Source organism: Triticum aestivum, chromosome 7D (genome assembly GCF_018294505.1).
Source record: "Triticum aestivum cultivar Chinese Spring chromosome 7D, IWGSC CS RefSeq v2.1, whole genome shotgun sequence".
NCBI lineage: Eukaryota > Viridiplantae > Streptophyta > Magnoliopsida > Poales > Poaceae > Triticum > Triticum aestivum.
In genome coordinates this window covers 86,513,084-86,521,211 of record NC_057814.1, presented here as the reverse complement: position 1 = coordinate 86,521,211, position 8,128 = coordinate 86,513,084, and positions in this window count along the sequence as shown.

Below are 8,128 nucleotides of genomic sequence, written 5' to 3'. Positions count from 1 at the left end.
GGGCTCTCGGCGGCGTGCGGCTCGGGCGGGCTCGGGTGAGAGGGAGGGCAGCGGCGGCGGGGCTATTTATGAGGGGGGCTGGTGGCGTGGGGGAGGGGGCAAGGCAGCGGCGGCTCCCGTGCTCGAGGCGGACTCGGCACGGCGGCGGCGCTGGCGGCTGCGCGAGGGAGACGGCGGGGTGGGCCAGCGGCTCGGCTGGGCTTCGGCCCGGTCGGGCGCGGCGCGGTTTTCTTTTTCTTTTCTTTTTTTAAAACGTTCCGCCGAAAAATTTGTAGAAAAATAAATATAAATCCAAAAAAAGATAAAACAAATTTTCCCCGTCTAGTTAGAATATTTAGAACAGGGTGAACATTTTTTTGACACAAAATAAAATTTTGAAAACGTGCAATATTTTTTTAATGCAATAAAAATTGCAAATAAAATCCGAATAAATTCCAATAAATGATTTTAACACTTTTCCTCCAATATTTCAATTGTTTTGGAGAAGTCATATTTTCTCCTCTCATTTATTTTTAATGAAATATTTTTCCGGAGAGAAAATAATTAAAACCAAAATCCTTGTTTTATTATTTGATGGAAATCAAATATGAAAATTCGAGAAAATCCCCAACTCTCTCCGAGGGTCCTTGAGTTGCTTAGGATTTATCGAGGATTTTGTCAAAATGCAATAAAATATGATATGCAATGATGATCTATGTATAACATACCAAATTGAAAATTTGGGATGTTACAAACCTGCCCCCCTTAAGATGAATCTCGCCCCCGAGATTCGGGTTGGCTAGAAAACAGGTGGGAGTGGTCCTTCCGTAGATCTTCCTCTCGCTCCCAGGTGGCTTCATCTTCCGTGTGGTGACTCCACTGGACTTTGCAAAACTTGATAACCTTACTGCGGGTAACTCGGCTGGCATACTCAAGAATCTTAACTGGTTTCTCCTCATAGGTCAAATCACTTTCCAGCTGAATTGCTTCTAGTGGCACAGTATCTCTCAGTGGTATTTCAGCCATCTCTGCGTGGCACTTCTTCAATTGGGAGACGTGAAATACATCATGAACTCCAGACAATCCTTCGGGCAATTCCAGCTTGTAGGCAACCTCTCCCATACGTTCCACAACTCTGTATGGTCCGATAAAACGGGGCGCTAACTTTCCCTTAACTCCAAAGCGCTTCACTCCTCGAAGTGGTGATACTCGAAGATAAACTCGGTCTCCGACTTCGTGAACTGTCTCCTTTCATTTGGAATCAGCATAACTCTTCTGCCTGGACTGGGCTACCTTGAGCCTATCGCGAATCAACCTTACTTTCTGTTCAGACTCCTTAATCAAATCTGGTCCAAAAAACTGACGGTCTCCAACTTCGTCCCATAACAATGGTGTTCTACACCTCCTTCCGTACAAGGCTTTAAAAGGGGCCATCTTCAAACTGGTCTGATAACTGTTGTTATAAGAAAACTCCGCATATGGCAAGTTGTCGTCCCAACTAGATCCATAATCTAGTGCACAAGCTCTCAACATGTCCTCCAAAATCTGGTTGACTCTCTCGGTCTGTCCATCTGTCTGTGGGTGAAAAGCTGTACTAAATTCTAGCCTGGTTCCCAATGTTTCATGTAACTGCTTCCAAAACTTCGAGGTAAATTGGGTTCCTCTGTCTGATACAATGGTCCTCGGAACTCCATGCAAACATACGATCCTGGTCATGTATATCTTTGCCAACTTAGCACTGGTGTAAGTGGTCTTCACTGGAATGAAATGAGCCACTTTCGTCAAACGGTCGACTACAACCCATATTGAGTCATAGCCTGAACGAGTCCTGGGTAATCCTGTGATAAAATCCATGCCTATTTTATCCCACTTCCATTCGGGTATCGGCAATGGTTGTAGCAATCCTGCTAGTTTCTGATGCTCTGCCTTCACTCTCTGACACACATCACAAACTGCTACGTACTCTGCAATATCCTTCTTCATTCCGGTCCACCAGAAAGTATTCTTCAGATCCAAATACATCTTGGTATTCCCTGGGTGAATCGAGTACGGTGAATCATGGGCTTCTTGCAAAATCAGCTTCCTGATCTCCGGATCATTTGGCACATATACGCGGTCCTCAAACCATAAGGTATCGTGCTCATCCTCACGAAATCCCTTGGCTTTTCCTCTGCTCATCTTCTCCTTTATCTCTTCAATCTCCTTGTCTGTCTTCTGAGCTTCTCTGATCCTTTCCATCAAGGTAGACTGAATCTCCAATGTCGGTAAATAGCCTCTTGGGACTATCTCCAAACATAGCTCGCGAAGGTCCTCGGCTAACTCCTGGGGTAACTCTCCTGTCATGAGTGTGTTGACATGACTCTTGCGGCTCAACGCGTCTGCTACTACGTTAGCCTTTCCTGGATGATAATGCAATCTCATATCATAATCCTTAATGAGCTCCAACCATCTCCTCTGTCTGAGATTTAACTCCTTCTGCGTGAAAATATACTTCAAACTCTTGTGATCCGTGTACACCTCACAATGGTTTCCGATGAGAAAATGTCTCCATGTCTTCAATGCATGCACCACGGCTGCTAATTCCAAATCATGCGTAGCATAATTCTTCTCATGGGGTTTAAGTTGTCGTGAAGCATATGACACAACTCTTCCTTCCTGCATAAGCACTGCTCCAAGTCCTCGACGAGAAGCGTCGCAATAAACTTCATAATCCTTGCGTTGATCTGGCAGAATCAACACTGGTGACGTAACCAATCATTTCTTCAACTCTTGGAAACTAGCTTCACATTCCTCAGTCCAATCGAATTTGGTTTCCTTCTTCAATAGCTCAGTCATGGGCTTAGCAATGTTCGAGAAATTCTCGATGAATCTCCGGTAGTATCCTGCAAGTCCAAGAAAACTCCGGATTTCTCCAACTGTCGTGGGTGATTCCCAACTTGTCACTGTGTCAACCTTGGCAGGGTCTACTGCTATTCCTTCTCCCGAAATAACATGTCCAAGGAATCCAACTTCCTTCAGCCAAAATTCACACTTGCTGAACTTGGCGTATAACTGATGTTCTCTGAGCTTCTCAAGTACGAATCGCAAATGCTCCTCATGCTCTTCCTCATTCTTGGAAAAGACCAAAATATCGTCAATGAACACCACGATGAACTTATCCAAAAACTCCATAAACACTTTGTTCATCAGGTTCATAAAATAGGCAGGTGCGTTAGTCAGACCAAATGACATAACGGTATACTCATACAATCCATATCTGGTGGTAAAAGCCGTCTTAGGTATATCCTGCTCTCGAATCTTTAACTGATGGTATCCTGATCGTAGATCGATCTTGGAAAATACTTTAGCTCCTTGTAGGCGGTCAAACAAATCATTGATCATCGGCAGTGGGTACTTGTTTTTGATGGTTACTTCATTCAATCCACGATAATCAACAACCATCCTCAGCGATCCATCTTTCTTCTCCACTAGAAGTACTGGTGATCCCCAAGGTGACGAACTTGGGCGAATATAGCCTTTATCCAGTAACTCCTTGATCTGCTTCTTAATATCCTCCAAATCTTTTGCGGGCATCCTGTACGGTCTCTTAGATATTGGCCCTGTGCCTGGCAAAAGTTCAATCAAGAACTCAATGTCTCTATCTGGCGGCATGCCTGGCAACTCTTCTGGAAATACATCCGGATAATCCTTCACCACTGGTACTTCCTCCTGTACAACTCCTGATAAGGAATTTACTTGAGTCCTCTTCGGCATATGCCGGGATACATACTTGATCCTTTTTCCTTCCGGGGTGGTAAGCAAAATCGTCTTACTGGCACAATCGATGTTTCCTCCATACAACGATAGCCAATCCATTCCCAAAATCACATCCAAACCTTGCGACTCCAAAACTATGAGGTCTGAGGGGAAAACATGCCTACCAATGGCCAATGGTATCTGAAAACATCCTTGGCTTGCCATATACTCTGCTCCTGGCGAGGTTACTAACATAGGGGTTTTGAGAACTTGGGTGGACAGCTTAAACTTATTCACAAATCCCCTTGATATGTATGAATGCGATGCACCAGTATCGAAAAGAACGGTTGCAGTAAATGACTTAACCAAAAACTTACCTATTACTGCATCAGGCTGAGCCTCAACCTCCTCCACGCTCACGTGGTTCACATGTCATTTGTTGAACGGGTTCGGCTTCTTCCCAGAGCTTCCATTGCCATTTCCATTTTGGGCTTCAGGACAATCAGTTGCATAATGTCCAGTCTTCTGGCACTTGAAACAAGTAACATGACTTAGATCCCTCTTGGCTGGGGTAGATGGGTTGGTACGGTTCTGTCCGTTGCTTCCTCCATTCCCATTACCATTCTTGGAGCCATTATGGTTGTGCGAACTACCTCCTCCATGGGTATGCTGAAACTGTCCTCCCGGTTTCGGGGCAAATCGTGGCTTCTGCTGAGCTCCAGAATTGTACTTCCCTTGTCCATACTTCCTCTTACGATTTTCAATCTGCTGTTGCTTCCCTTCAATCATGAGAGCTCTATCTACCAGCTCCTGGTAGTTGTTGAAAGTTGCTACCATCAACTGCATACTCAGTTCATCATTCAGTCCTTCCAAAAATTTCTCCTGCTTGGCAGCATCTGTAGCAACGTCATCTGGTGCATAACGTGCTAACTTACTGAAATCCTCCACATACTGGCCTACGGTGCGTACTCCTTGGCGTAGGTTGCGAAACTCCCGCTTCTTCATAGCCATAGCTCCTGCTGAAACATGAGCTGTACGAAAAGCTTGCTGAAACTGGTCCCATGTGACAGTGTCAATAGGGTGCGTGGCTGTATAATTCTCCCACCATGATGCTGCGGGTCCATCAAGCTGGTGTGCGGCAAAATGCACTCTTTCCGCATCTGTGCATCCTGCAGTGGTCAACTCCCTTCCCACTTTGCGGAGCCAATCATCCGCAACAATCGGCTCGGTGCTACTGGAAAACACCGGCGGGTTTAGCCTCAAGAAACGGGCTAAGTGATCAACAGGTGGTGGTGGCGGTGGGTTTTTGTTGTTGTTGCCTTGGTTCTGCACTAACACTTGCATCAGGGCATTCTGTTGCTGAATCAACTGGGTGATCTCTGGTGGGAAAACAAATCCGGTGTCGCGTCTCGGAGGCATCTGATAGGTTAGAAAAGATGAGAGTTAAGAATAGAATGAGGTCTAGAGAGAAAACACTACCCATATGCTCATGAGACAAATACAATCAATATCACTCAATCAATTCAAACAAGGCATAACAATCGATCTAACTAGCGTTACAAAGTGCTTGAACTATAATATTAAATGGGGGAAAACTACTACTGATATGGTGGTCTACTAGAAATTCTGATCCGTTGAAGACTCCATGATGTCTGCTCCAGCTTCGTCAACAAAGTCATCTTCACTTGGTTCTGAGTCAGTGTTGTCGATGATGATGTAGTTATCCGGACAAGTGCATTCGTCATCCTTTGCTTTTGGCACTGGATTTCCCATGAATACTCCAATCTTCTTCTCCAGGTCGTCATTCTTCCCTACTAATGCGATGATTTCCTCCATATAATCCTCGCGTGTAGCCTTAAGTTCTTCCTCCAGCTCCTTGATCTTCGTCAATGCCTTCTTCAGTTCTTCCTTGTCTGAGCACATCTGGTTCTCCTGGCGACGAATATGTTGGTTTTGCTCCTAGATGAAAGCTGCGATTGATCCATCCTTCTTGGTTCTGATCATCTCCCATTGCGCGTCTCAGCGTCCACAAATCTGATAAATTGTATCCTTAAGCTCCTGGTGGTAGACTTCTCCAATGCGTCCCATAGCGATGTGAGCGGCCATGCTCTTCCCTAAACTCCAGGTTGGTGCTTCGAAAACCAATCTTATGGGTTCAGTAACTGGCACAAACGTCCTTCCTGGAATGTGAACTTGAATCTTCCAGCTCTCCTCTTCGGGTAATGTGGCGTTGTAGGTTCCGGTGATACTTGGTATTCCTATGTTCAAATACTTAGTGACTTCCTTCAAGTGTCGGCCAAAAGGCGTGTCTTCATCTGGTTGCATGAACTTGCTCCTTGCATCCGCCATTCCTAAAAGAGTAGAAAAAGGAGAGGGGTCAGAAATGAGAAGAGAGAAGTGTTCTAGGGCTTAAGCTTAGTGGTCGTGTCCTACAGTCAGCGTGTGCTCTGATACCACCTTTGTAGCGGCCAGACCTCAAATGGTCTGTGCTGCTGTGCACCAGTGTCATCCCTGGATCAGTAATGCTGACACGCACAGTACAAATGGAGGATTTATAACAGAGTAGCAATCACACACTTATTACATCGAGTATCTCCAAAGAGATTAAGTATGATAAATATGGCTTAAGGCCATCTAAAAACGATAACAGCGGAAGACTTGGAAGATAAGTGAGTCCATCAACTCCAGCGGCATCACTGAGTATAAGACCACGACCTAAGGCACCTTACTCGTCGTCTGAAAAGTCTGCAACATGAAACGTTGCAGCCCGAAAACGGGTCAGCACATGGAATATGCTGGCAATGTAACACATAGAGAATAATGAACAATAACAATGCTATACTACATGCATAAATGGCTGGTGGAAAGCTCTACGGTTAAGTTTTTGCGAAAAGCCAATTTTTCCCTACTTCAATGGAATAATTTTTTTACTTAACTATCATGGTGGTTGTGAAACATTGAGATGGTTGACAGCATCTCAATCCCAATTAAAAAGTCATCATTAACCCAACAAAATTAATTAAAAGTAACATGGTGATGAGATTCAAATGATAATCCAGGTACTAGATACTCAATTTGTCCATAACCGGGGACACGACTAACCATGATTAGTTTGTACACTCTGCAGAGGTTTGTGCACTTTTCCCCACAAGACTCGATCGCCTCCGCTTGATTCTCGCACTGCATGATGTTTGAGAAACGGATGACCGAGACACAGTCTTTCAGGAACAATCACTCTTTACTCCGGGTGGACCGGTACACCTACTTTCCCCTACATCTGCTAGCCCACCTCTTCAAGAGATCATGTAACCTACTCAACTATGCTAGAGCCCATAATAGCTTGTGGCTGCACATGGAAGTTTCTAGCATGAATAATCTTATGATCCCTTTGAGCCTGGGTGGCGGTCCTTATACAAACAGACAACACTGGATTATCCAGCTGCCTCAATCCACCCAGATGTGAGTTTTAGTTGCCACCTTAGGTAAACCATTATTAACAATCTCACATCTGTCATGAATATCTCTCAAAACCAATCCACGTCTACGAGCATAGCATGGCAATAATAATAGCAACGTAGAAGTAACTCCCAAGGGTTTGATAAAAGAACAGGTAATAGGTACTACCTCAACTACTTCCCAATTCCCACAGTTTAATTAGATCCTAATCATGCAATAGTTTGAGGAGTAGATCTAATGCAATAAAACTGGGTATGAAAAGTATGATCAAAGTGTTACTTGCCTTGCTGATGATCCGCGAAACCTAGCGATTCGAAGTAACAAGCGGCACACTCCGGGTACTCTATCGCAAACAAACAAGTAGACAATCAGTACTCATCTAATGCACAGGTAAAACTCGAATGAAAAATCCAACCAGAAAGTTCAACTTAAGAACTCCGGTTTGCAAAAAGAATCAACTCGAACGAAGCAACGAAAGTCAAACGGCGAAAGAAACAAGCTTTGTTTACTAATCTGGATCTAGGTAAAATTTTACAGTAGCAAAAACTTGTTTGAGTAGGTTAAACGGAAAGAGAATTTCGAGACGAAACTCTAGGCGCTTGAATCGCCTGATTCCGATAAACGAGCGAAAAGTTAAACAGAAACGAAGATTCGATCAGAAATCGAGATCTGAGATAATCGCGGAAAAATCCGATGAAAAAGAAAAAGGACGAACGGTTAAAGAACGGACATTCGTTAACAGAGAAAATCCGATGAACGCGTTCGTTAAAACGAACGAGTCGGTGAACGCTCACAAAATAACAAAACCGAAGAAATAAACCGATCTAGGGTTTTTTTTAAAACGAACGGTTTTTTTTAAACAAAACCGGCAAAACATCGGCGAGGTAGTACCTCGTCGGGGCGGGCTCCGGTGGGGCTCAGCTGGCTCCGGCGAGGGGCGGCGGGGTGCGGCGGGGCT